This window comes from Triturus cristatus, chromosome 1_2 (assembly GCF_964204655.1).
Source record: "Triturus cristatus chromosome 1_2, aTriCri1.1, whole genome shotgun sequence".
Lineage (NCBI taxonomy): Eukaryota > Metazoa > Chordata > Amphibia > Caudata > Salamandridae > Triturus > Triturus cristatus.
In genome coordinates this window covers 120987669-120999835 of record NC_140580.1, presented here as the reverse complement: position 1 = coordinate 120999835, position 12167 = coordinate 120987669, and the positions used below count along the sequence as shown (strand labels likewise).

The following is a 12167-nucleotide window of genomic DNA, read 5'->3' as shown; positions in this document are numbered from 1 at the left end:
CAGTGAGTAGATCCCTGTTCCTTGATGCTCTAAAGGAACGGGTTCTATTGCGTGCTTTTGAAGCAGTGAGAGAACCTCTTATTTAAGGAGCGCAAGATGGTCTGCGGACATTGGACGCTGTTTGGGTGGTATGAGTGGTGGGGTAGTTGTAAGTTCCAGGCAGTAACCATACTGGATAATTTGTCTTACCCAACTGTCTGTTGTGATGGAATTCCAGACAGGTAGGAACTGTGTTAATCTGCACCCGACCGGAGTGGAATGGTCTGGGGGGAGCGGAGGAAAGTCACTGTTTTGTGGTAGGGGAGGTGTGAATGTTGTTATTACCTCGACCTCTTCCTTTATTGTTGTTTCCTCTGTATCCGCCTCTAAATATCCTCTACTGGGGAATGTATGTGCAGTGGCTTCAAATGAAGATGAGGTGTCTGCGCCCATGTTTTTGGAGGCTCCTCTATAGAAGGAGTGACGAAAGGAGCCACGTGTTTGTGGAGACTGTAACGCTCTCATGGACTTAGCAGTCTCGGTGTGCTTTTTCATTTTTTCAAGTGCAGTGTTCACACCCGGGCCAAAAAGATGTTCTTGGTTGAACGGCTGACTGAGTATGGTAGTTTGGACATCCTGCTTAAAGCCTGAAATGTGTAGCCAGGCATGTTGTCTAAGGAGCACACTGGTGTTGATTTATCTAGAGGCAGTGTCTGCTGCGTCAAGTGCACATTTAATTGACGCATTTGAAATTAGCTTGCCCTCTTGGATAAGGTCATTTGCCTGGGTTTTATACTGGTCAGGCAGATGCTGCAATAGGTTTTCCAGCTGGTCATAATGTGCCCTGTCATATCGTGCCAGCAGTGCTTGTGTGTTGGCAATATGCCAGTGATTGGCTACCTGTGCTGCTACCCTTTTGCCAGAAGCTTCTAGCAATTTGGATTCCTTATCAGGGGGTGGCGCATCCCCCGAGGTCTGGGAGTTGGCGCGCTTTCTAGCATTAGAAACGACTAGAGAATCCAAAGGCAACTGTCCTTTGATGTAAATAGGATCTTCAGGGGCAGGCCTATATTTTTTATCTATTCTAGGGTTAAGAATCCTGGCACATACAGGATCTCTAAATACTTCTGGGGCATGCTTAATGACTCCTTTGATCATTGGTAAGATTTGCACTGACTTTTGGGATTGTTCAAATGTATCTAAGAGGAAGTCTTCCTCTGGTGCATCTGAGTGCATTATGACGCCATGATAAAGTGCAGCCCTATTTAATAACTGTCCAAACCCAAAGTGATCATCTGGGGGAGATGGTTTTGAGGGATATGACTGTGGGTCTGGGAGGTCTGGTAGATCTGTTGGGATAGGATATGCCCAATCATCTAGTGGTGAGGTATCTGGATCCGTGAACGGGTCATTCGGATCACCCCCCCCCCCCCCAGGACATCATCATCATCTGGAGGTGGTGTATGTGGTGGAGAAGTTAGAGGTAAGGGTGGTTTAGGCAGAGGAGGTGGGTGAGAAGGCAGTATAGGAGAAGAAGGAGGCATAGGTGATGTGGTAGAGTCATTCTTCTGTGCAGGAACTGGAGCAGGTGGTGTGTCCAGTTTCCTCTTTTTACATGGCACAGCTGTGACATGTCCTGTTTTTGGGTTTATATAAATCTTTTTCTGCCTTGGATCGATAGGATCTGGGTGAAAAAGTTCTTGTTCCTGGGGAACTGCTTTCGGTGCTGATTTTTTCGGTTCCGGGCAAGGCTGCGGTTGATCCTCATGGTCTTTGGCCTTAGGAGGCGTATTAGAGTCCTTAGGCTTCTGTTTCGGTGCCGAGGATGTTGTTTCGGAGCCAAAGCCGGATCTTTAGGCTTGGAAACATTCGAAGCCGGCTTATCGACGGGCCTCGGGGTTTTCGGGGGCCATTGTGGAGGTGGAAGGCGTCAGAGCTGATTTCGGAGCCGAGTGTTCCTTTGGTTTCGGTGCCAAAGGCGCCGGTGGGACAATTACATGAGGTTTCCTCGGTCCCGAGCTACTGGAAGGCTTGTCCCTTTTCTTCGGAGCCGAGCCCGGAGGCGGGGCTTCTGAAGGATGTTTTCAGTCTCGACTGGGCCCAACAGGCGAAGTCTTGACCACTGCCTTTGGATTTGGAGGGTTTGGGGTAGGGGCAGTAGTACTCACTCGTTGCCCAGGAGTGATGGGGTCGTCTGAGTCTTCTGCCTCTGACACGATTTTGAGATCTTCGGAATCTTCTTCCGGGACATCGGGGCCTTCATCAAAGATGTCCTCTGGTTCCGGCGCTGGTCTCTGCGCCATGATGTGTCGTCGAGCCCTTCGATCTCAAATAGTCTTATTTGATCGAAAGGAAGAGCAGGCTGGACAGCTGGACTCGTCGTGTTCAGGTGATAGGCACAGATTGCGGACCTTGTGATGGTCACTGTGCGGAAACTTTGCTCCACACTGGGGGCATTTTTTGAATGGCGTCCTTTCCATGACCCGTAGGCCTTACGGCGTGGATAGGCCAAGCGGCCCGCGTCGACGACCGGAATCGAGCCGATGAAGTCGGGTCGAAGATGAAAGTGAATCCGATGATGTTTTGGAAGTTTTGCGCTTCGAAAAAGTTTGAAATTGAGATTTCGAACCGGAGCGGAAAAGTTGCATCCAAACCCAATGGCGGAAAAAAAAATCTAAGGATGCCCATGCGCACTATCGTCCAAGGGAGGAGTCACCTATCTCGTGACTACAAAGACTTCTTGCAAGATAACAACAAGGTGCAAGCATCCGAACCGAACACCAGATGGCGATCTACTATGCTAGTGTGTGATCTGCAGCTCATATGCCCCGAACAGTGTTATCGTATTTTTTTTTTTTAAACTTTGTTTATTGGTTTTTCTTTACAGCCACAAATGCAAACATGGACAACATGTTCAGGATATACCACTATTCAGCTGGGTAGCCCCAGATGTACGGTACAATTCAGCAGAACATTCTTATGCAGCACGTCTATTCATTTCCAGTTCAACTGTGGGCGACACACAGGGCTCTCCTCTGTATTTATTCCATCGTGACCATTTCTTATCCCATTTTTTGGGGCATCCCCTCAGTGTTAGCGGTTTTGAGGTAAGTATTTGGTAGTGGGAGTTGAGGTTCTGGGGGTAGACTCAGGGGTCCCCCAGGGTCAAGGATGCACTCTTGTTACACCATCAGCGGCACTAGGGCAGCCGGGTGCAGAGTGCTGAGGCCCAATTTTATCCAATGGGGGATAGGGGGCCTCCAGTTGGTGGCAAGCAGGCCACTGGGTTGTGGGAGCAAAGCTCCTGGACTTTAGCTCAGGGCAAAGGGGGAAACAAAGTAGCACCAAAGGTGCACCCTCAGCGGCACTAGGGCGGCCGGGTGCAGGGTGCTGTTTTGATATCGAGAGCCCTGTTTTCAAATGGAGAACCACCGATTTGCAAAAGCACTGCAAGCTGGAGGATAAAGGTCTTCTGGGTGTGACCACCCTTTCGAGGGGTAAGTTGGGAAGTTAGGGGTTGGTTAGGCACAGTCGGTTTGGGCACACAAGGCTGTGGGGCGTTGGGTGCAGGTGTGCCTTTTGGGGTCGGATCTTTCTACCAGCTCCTGGTTGCGGTTAGGGGGGCCTTCTGGATTTAGACTGCAGGCGTCGGCTGGAGGCAGGTCAGGTGTCACCGGATCTTGGGTCAGGATCGCCAGGGTGACCTCCTCGTGGTGTTTGCCCACTCGAGCTCGGGCCGTGGACGGCCGGTGCAGAGTGGTGCGGATTTGCGGTTTCCGGCCAAGGCCAGAGGTTGCAGATGAACAAATCCGGTGTTCACGGGAGACAGTCTTGGTAGTTGAAGGCAGGCAGGTCCCCCGGGGTTTGAGGTTGCTAGCTGCAGGACACATCGGGATTTCACAGGAGCAGGCCTCACTTGTTTTTCCTGCCGGTTCTCCCACCCAAAGTGGGGGTCAGAACCAGTGGGGACCAGCTGCTGAGAGCAGCAAGTGGCCTGGGGAAGCTCACAAAGGTGGTAAGCCTTTGAAGCCTCCCCTTCGTGAACCCTGCCTATCCTGGGGGAAGAGGCTTGGCACCTCGTCCCAGGATGTTTCAGGCCCCAGAGAGCAGCAGGCTCTCGACCCAGGGGTTCAGAAACATGTCTGGTGGTGGTAGCTGAAAGCAGCCACTCAGCCTGGACACTAGTGGCAGGTTAGTCTTTCAGGGGTAATCTCTAAGATGCCCTCTGCGTGCATTTTTCATTAAATCCCAAACTGGCATCAGAGTGGGTTTAATGTGCTGAGAAGCTTGATACCAAACTTCTCAGTTTTCAGTGTACCCATTATGGTGCTGTGGAGTTCGTAATGACAAACTCACAGCACCATATACTCTTAATGGCAGCACTGCACTTACAATGTCTAAGAATGGACTTAGACACTGTAGGGGCACAGGGCTCATACACCTGTACCCTCACCACTGGTATAGTGCACCCAGCTAGAGGGATGACTGACCTATGCCAGGGCAGTGGGTTGTAGGCATGGCACACAGAGATGTGTGCCATGTCGACTCTTCACTTTTTTCTGCACCAAAACACGAAGCCTGCAAAGGCAGTGTGTGTATGTGTAAAGGTACAGGGCCTCTAAGGGTGGCACAATAAGTGCTGCAGCCCTTAGAGGTCTTCCCTGGTCACAGTGCCCCAGGTACCTGTGGTACCATTTACCAGGGGATGACCTGTGGCTAGAGATGCCAATTGGGTTAGTTTAGGGGAAAGAACACAGGCCCTGGCAACCTGATTGGCAGGGACCCAGTGCACATCAAATCAAAATGCATCAGTAGTCTGGCAAAAGTGTGTGTGTGGGGGGGGGTTACTGCAACAGCACCCACTTTCCTACATCTATCTGCCGGTCGGCCGCCATCCAATTCCACGAGCTCAAGCACCACGCTGTTTGGCCTGAAACCAGACATACCGGTTATTGCTCAGATAAATAAAACTAGTCTACAAAAAAAAAAAAAAAAAGGGTAAAGGTGTGGTGTGGGAAGAAACAAAAAGGGTAACAGGTTTGTTTTTGAGGATGCTGTAAGGAAAGCAGCAATTCCAGGGATGAATTAATAGAATTTGTGGACCTACTTTGTTCTTCCCTTTCCAGCACCAGAGACTTCAGAGGAGTGGCTTGGTGAATCCCATGCTGAGGTATGAGTGGTAACTCTGTACATTAAAAGGTGCATGTATCAAAGACTCCAAATCACTGAAAACCCTGGCTGGAGAAACAGCATAACAGACCCCGCCCTTACTGCCAACACCACCACAAACTGCTCGTAAGAAAAATATACAAAATTGTCCAAAAAAGTCTGTATTTTGTAAAGAGTTCTGAAAAATGTTCCCGAGAGGGTAGAAATAGCACCAATTGCAGTCTTGCAGTAGAACCTAGTCCTGTGGCTGTTGCGAAGGGATAGAAGGAGGGGTGGGAGGTCAGGAGTGAGCAGGTAAGAGGGAAGGAAACAATTACTAAAGTCCTGAATGTTTTGCAAAATAAGTTCTATTTTCGATTCATAACATTGTTGGCTGTGCACCGAATGCAGACATAATCTTCCTTTTCTGCCATTTCCGAGGTAACTCCAACACAGACCTGATGAAACCATTGGTTGCAACTGCCGTCATACTGGACCCAATCTACCTAAAGTTAAAGAGAAAAACAAATAACCTGAGAATTATTGCAGAAATATTATTTTGACTGCTCTATTGGAAATTAGCAGCCATATCTGTCAACACGTTGTTTAATTTGAAGTACACAAAAGAATAAGTTACTTACCTTTGTTAACGGTCTATCTTATTGATACTCTAACCACATATTCCTCACCTTGTACATCTTCGCAGATGCTAGACAATCTAAAAACTTTTGCAATAGCTCCTGCACGTTAACAGGTTGGGTCACAGACCTCTGCTGCGACTTCGCCCTGTCTCCAAACTGGACGACATGCAGCTGTATAAAGGAGCCACCGAAGCACACTGATGCCTGGTGAACCCAATAAACGGTGCCGAACCGGAGGGCAGCAATTAGCATCTGAACCCAAAGGCGGAAAAAAATAATCTAACAATGGAGTCGATGCCCATGAGCACTATCACCCAAAGGAGTCACCACCTACCTTGTGACTAGAAAAGACTTCTTCGAACAAAAACAAAGCGCAAACATCCAGACCCAACTCTAGATGGCAGGCTATGTAAAGCATGTGATCTACAGCTCACATGCCTCGAACATTATCTTTCATTGGCAGTGCAAGCCAGCTAACTTGGGACCTGATTAGAACATAAAAGACCACCACATAACAGGAAAAAGTGGGCGGTTGGTGAGGAACCTGTGGTCAGTATTCACTGAAAAGAGTGTAATTGAAGGGTAGTACCCTTCTGATGGATACGTCTAACTACAGATGCCTCACATTCGGAGCCAATACAAAAGCAAAGCTCCCTGCGTGGAGAATTGTTCGGGGAGCAGACATTACACAAGGAAGTCTTGCAGGAGCAAGCTGGCAAAATGATCCTCTGCTTAGTTGTGCATTAATGTAGTTGTGCCTGGTGAAAGTATGGAAAGATACCCATGTGGCTGCCTGGCAAATATTTAAGACTAGAGGTCCCAAGCTTAAGCAGTTGAAGCTTCCTGATGTTGTTAGACCCCTCAGCTACCTTTGACACAGTCGACCAGTCCACCACCTTCCAAGGGATTCACTGGCAATCTCCTTCAATGGTTTTCCTCCGCTCTTTCTGCCCAGCATCAGTATGGTCACCAGGCCACCTCCAGGTCCCAATATATGCCCATCACTTCCAGAGTCCCTCTGGGTTCCATATGGTCCCCAGTGATCTTCAACCTATATCTAGAGCACCCTGGGGTTCTACTTGCAGATGACAGCATCAAGGCTCACCAATATGCTGATGATACATAACTCCACATAAATGGTGCAATGTAAAAATGATGCCCCCCGTAAAATGTGAATGCAAAAGGATGGGCCCCAGAGTATCCCAAACCTCACAAATATCCATTGGCCTTGGGCAGAATGGGGCACCGTTGAAATGGTTGCGGGCCCCTGAATGATTGGAGGTCCCCACTGCAGTGCTTAGGCTGCAGGGGGCTGTGTCACGCCCCACTCTACTTGAAAGTCGCCTCTGCTTCAGACATCAAACACCTACAACACTGCCTCCACTTCATCCAGATCAGGATATCCAGCACCTACCTAAAGCTCAACTAAGGGAGAATTTCAGTTATTTGCCAAAAACGACGAGTAATGAATAGTATAAATTTGGCTCACTAACCTGAACCTTGACAGTTTCGAACCCCAATTTTAATCGCATGCCAAGTCACTTGGATTCACCCTCGACATTGACATCACCCTCAAGAAACACACTGCAAAAACACACATGGCCGGGTAGCAGCTCACTTGTGTATGAAAATGAAACTATTTCTTCCAGACTTCAGAACTGCTGTTCAAACCTCATACCTTTGAATCTGGATGGTGGTTAACACCTACAGGAGCACCCCGTAATTGCATTTTACGCGCCCTGTCCTGCTAGAGCTTCACTGACTCCCCTGGTGGCACATGGTGTACCTGTGGCCAGAACACCATCAGACTGAAAACCAGGAAGTGCAAAAAACTAAAAATAGACAGCAGGCTTTTTACATCTATATATCGAAGATCGGGACCAGCATCCCTGTATCCATCCTGACTACCTGAACACTGCATTAATTTAGGAACGAGCAGAAGATGCACCTCTTTAAACAACACTACATCACAATGAATAGACAATTGACAAACCAGCAACCTCTATCACTTGTTGACTTTATGTTCATATTGGACACTGTACAATGTTCAGCTGACTTTTGGCTAGGTTTGTGCTACAAAGAGTGCATGCATACATATATATATATTTGTTTAAGAGGTCAGCCTTCATCTCAGTGGGGAGCGGCAATTTAAGGACTTGTGCAGCACTCTGAAACACAACTGCAAAGTAGACACCATAAAGACTAATCCAGGGCAGAGTTCAGAGCAGTGTCTAAGCTACTGACATTCTGCAAATCAAGATATAGGCATCAATTTAACAAGATGGAAGCAAATGATCTCCCTTTTCATCATGCAGAACATGTTGGAGGCCTTGAATGATGGTTGATTTTGACCCCAAAATGTCCTCCATCCACTTCAACTACCATTATTGAGGCTATTAAACTACAATATATAGTTCATCACCTTTAGCAATAGTTTTGGTAATTGAATACCTCTACATCCGACAGGCTCACATAGGCGCACAAGCACTTGGCACAGCTGTTAGCGGAGTAGGATGACTTCGACTGTAGTCAGTCAGCACCATAGGAGAGAGAGTGACCTTGAGGCCTCATTGGGTTAATGGCACACCAGAGGGAGGCGGAACGAACATTAACTGCAGCTTGGTGTGCTTGAAACAACGTGCTGCTGCAGAGTAGATTATGGCGCAGGAAGCATCTTCTACTAAGATGTTATAGGATGAGAGGTGGACAGAGGTTACAGTTAGGTGTCACGACCACCAAATGCGCAATCTACTGCTGGAGTGGAAGCCTCTGGATGTCGAGGAGCTATGGTTGTGCTTCCTGTTTTTTGCCCCCTACTTGTCCTCATCTTTCGACTTTGCCCGAGACGTACCCAATAGCAGCTATTTTGACAGAGACCGACCCTGCTTCTTGTTGTGTCTTGCAAAACAGAGCTGTGCCTCACTGTCTCCGAGGGCCTTCGAGTGAGCAAAGGACATTTGCTGCATGAGTCATGTTTGGTGCCAACGCATCATAAGCGAACGTCTTGTATGTGTGCCACTATCATAGTTTCAACATGCGACATAGCTTGAAATAGGTAGTGTTCTAGGCAGACAACCCTCGCACACTGCCAAAGTCTTGTTGATGTAAACTGACATTGGTAGTTATAACAGCTTCACTTTATCAAATCTGTGCCCCACTGTAGGAGATTATTCTTTGGATACTGGGACAATCAGCAGCTACTGAGCAGTTCACATTAGTATATTCAGTACAATCATTTACCACAGTAGTTTCATGGCCACAAAGCTACTAAAGCACTGAATTGGCTAACCAAATTACTCTTTAGGAACCTAAACTACCGGGGAACAGGGTCAATTACTTAAGGCTCGAAGAGTTGGAACCCGGATAAAAACTTAAAATATAGAATAACAGATTAAATTGGAAACCACAAATGAAATGCCCAGTTAGAGCAACTACTACCAACAAGACATATAGAAAAAGTTACTTGCCTTCCACAGCAATCTGGTGGATGATCTAGCTACCTGCAGGTTTCTCACTTCTAGAATATCTACAGGCACCAGACTGGATCCATAAAGATTTAATTGCTTTCCTATGCCAGTAGGTGGCGCTGGCTCCATCTCTGCACTGTAGGGTGTGCAAGTGTGATGTCACTGAACCATATAGCACCAAACTGGCACACCGGTGTCACTTCCTTAGCCATTTATTGTATGCACTTAGAGGCAAAGACAAGTGCAGCGCAACAAAAAAAACTTCTACCAGCAGATTCCTCACCTCTTGAATAGATTAAAGAGCAGTGTGAGAAAGTGCCATCTTTCTTGCATGGTATGCCCCCACTTTTTGCTGAATGTACTTTGACTGAGTGTGCCCTGGACTCCTGCCAATCAGGTGCCCAGGGCCTATGTTCCTCCCCTAAACACACAAAACCCAAATTGGCAAACCCTGGCCACATGTCAGCCCCTGGTAAATGGTACGCTAGGTACCCAGGGCCTTGTAACCAGGGAAGGCCTCTAAGGGCTGCAGCACTCCTTGTGCCACCCTTAGAGGCGCTGTACCCTTACACACACACACTGCCCTTGCAGGCTGGGTGTCTGGCTGCAAGACAAAACAAAGAGTCGACATGGCACACATCCCTGTGTGCCATGCCCATCACCTACACTGCCATGGCATATATCAGCCACCCCTCTAGGTGGGTGCCCTATGCCAATGGTGTGGGCACAGGAGCAGGAGCCCTGTGCCCCTACAGTACCCAGGTCCATTCCTGGGCACTGTAAGTGCAGTGCTGCCATTTAAGAGTACATGGTGCTGAGAGCTTGTCAAACACGAACTCCACAGCACCATAATGGCAACACTGAAGACTGAGAAGTTTGGTATCAAACTTCTCAGCACATTAAACCCACACTGATGCCAGTGTGGGATTTAATGTACCAGGCACCCCAGAGGGCATCTTAGAGATGCCCCCTAAAACCTAACCTACAATCCACGTCTGTTCTGAGGCTGCCACACAGCAGACATGTCGCTGGACCCCTGGGTGGGAGAGCCCCTGCTCTCCTGGGCCTGCAACAATGCACATCCTGGGCGAGGTGCTAAATCTCCTCCCCCAGGATGGGCAGGGGGAAGCTTCAAAGGCATGCTGCCTCTGTGAGCTTCCACAGGCCACTGCAACCCCCCACTCTGGCGGGAACCTTGGCCTAAAACCCCAAATAAGGACAGGGGATGTGCCAGCCTGCCAACCCCACCCATCAGGTGGGGGAGGCGAGGTGAAGCACATCTCCGGGCTCTCACCATCTTGAAGATGGGAAGCCCTACCCTATCAGGACTAGGCTACTGCCCCCCTCCCACAGGAGAGAGACAGGATAGGGGGTGTATCCACCCCAGGACAGGGACCCATTGGCCCCTGCCCTTCACCTACCTGTAACGCCCCTAAATCCAGTATTTAGGGGCACCCTGAACCTTCCTTCCCTAGATTCCAGATTCAAAAATCCGAAGAAGAGCTAGAAGAAAGAAGACCTACCCAGCAGCTGCTAAGAAGAGGAAGACACAAACTGCTTTGGCCCCAGCCCTACCGGCCTGTCGACCCTCGAACCTGCTCCTGCTCCAAGCCGGCATCTCTTGTGGCCAGCAACCTCACAAACCCCGGAGTACCTGCCTACCTTTTGACTCTAAGTCCCTGGGACTCCCATGAGTAGAGGCTCTACTCAAAATCTACTTCCAATCCCTGGCAGCAGCCCGGAACAGCAAACCCAGCACACTCTGCACCAGCCAAGCCTGGCCTGTGCCGGAGTGAACAAAGACCACGAGGACGACCCCACGGCGACTGTGACTGCGAGTCCGGCACCCAAGGACCTCCCTCGACACTCCTGAAGAAGCCTGCAGCCTCAGAACAAAGTGCCCCCCCAACCGCGATCAACAGAGGGTAAGATTTCCCGACACCAAAAGGCACCCCTGCACGAGGCGTCCCGCGGCCAAATGTGCCCAATCCCAGGGTATCCAACCTAACCTCCAACTACCCAACTTACCTCTCGAAGTGGTGGTGGCACCTGAAGAATCCTCGTCCACGAGCTTGCAGTCTTTTTCTAAACCGGAGATTTCCCATTGAAATCAATTGAGCGCCCGAAGGCTCAAAAGCACCCTGCACCCAGCCGCCCGAGTGGCCCTGGCAGTGCAACCTCTACACTTATCTACTTCCCCACTTGCCCTGAGTAAGAGACCAGGAGCCCAGCTCCCACAGCCACCAACCAGTCAGCAGCCACCAACCAAGGCCCCCCATCCCTCATAGGATAACATTGGGCCTAACTCTCTCTGCACCCGGCCGCCCTAGTGCCGCTGGGAGTGAACGAACTGTACCTACCTGACCCTGGGGGACCCCGGAGTCTATGCCCAAAACCTCAACTCTGCCAGTCGAGTACTTACCTTTAAACCAATAACTCAATTTTCTTCATAGGGTAACATTGACTGGCTTTTTCCTGAAATTTCTTCTAAGTGTCGACTTTTCAAAACTAAAAATATTCACCAAAAATCAGCCGAGTAACGAAAACGAAAATACTTACCTGCTCTTAGGTGAGCTCCCAGTGCTGGATCTTGGTGCCCAGCACTGACTCTGAAAACTACTTACAACTGTACTTACCAGTAACCCAATTTTCTTCCATAGGAAATCATTTACTATTTTTCTGTGAAATTTCTTCTAAGAGTCAATTTCTGCAATCTTTAAATATTCTTAAAAAATCGTATAATATCTGAAAACGTAATTACTTTTGGATAAAGGTCCCAGTACTGAGTCTAGGCACCCAGTACTGGATTACAAAAGTAACGAGAACATACTATACCTGTAACTTGAATTTTCTGCCATAGGGAATCACTGACTGTTTTCTATGAAATATTTTCTGTCAACTTTTAAAATAGCAAAATATTGTCTAAAAATCA

At 48.6% G+C, this 12167-nt stretch overlaps 1 pseudogene across 1 annotated transcript in view; it reads right to left on the bottom strand.

The window, feature by feature from the left end:
- Positions 1-2825: 2825 nt before the first annotated feature.
- LOC146866933 (lysine-specific demethylase 5B-like) overlaps positions 2826-12167 on the bottom strand; it is a 623554-nt pseudogene continuing 614212 nt past the window's right edge. Inside the window, exon 13 of the transcript XR_014966711.1 lies at positions 2826-5633. The product of XR_014966711.1 is annotated as a lysine-specific demethylase 5B-like (transcript). The remainder of the gene's footprint in view (positions 5634-12167) is intronic.